The following is a 625-nucleotide window of genomic DNA, read 5'->3' on the forward strand; positions in this document are numbered from 1 at the left end:
GGGCTAAAGCTGGAATGGGACAATGAAGTGCAAGATGCAAATGGAGCAGAACTGATCCCAGGGAGAGACCCCGGGAGCGCTCGTGCATTTTGGGGCCATTTTGGTTCCTCTTGGGTGCAGCCCTGGCTGGGCTCTGGTGCTGCCCAAGGTGGATCCATGGAGGAGATGCTTGGAATCAATCCCTGCTTTATTCTGTAGCTCTGTCCAGCCTCTGTCCTACAGCAGTCTCCACAAGGCATCATCTGCATTTCAGATTCCAGAAGCACTCACACAGAGCCAAGGCCTTTCCTGCCTCCCAGGCCAGCAGAGAGGGGCTGGGAGAGGACCCAGCTGAGCCCAGCCAGCCCCAGGGGTGTCCCAGACCCTCTGGCTCATGCTCAGTGTATGGAGCTGGGGGAAGGAGGAGGAAAAGGGGATGTTTGGGGTGGGGTGTTTGTCCTACCAAGTCCCTGTCCCATGGGATGGAGCCCTGCTCCCTTGGGCTGGAGCCCTGGGATGGAGCCCTGCTCCTTTGGGATGGAGCCCTGGGATGGAGCTCTGCTCCCTTGGGATGGAGCCCTGCTCCCTTGGGCTGGAGCCCTGGGATGGAGCCCTGCTCCCTTGGGATGGAGCCCTGGGATGGAGC

Source organism: Geospiza fortis, unplaced genomic scaffold, assembly GCF_000277835.1.
Source record: "Geospiza fortis unplaced genomic scaffold, GeoFor_1.0 scaffold113, whole genome shotgun sequence".
In the NCBI taxonomy this organism is placed as follows: Eukaryota; Metazoa; Chordata; class Aves; order Passeriformes; family Thraupidae; genus Geospiza; species Geospiza fortis.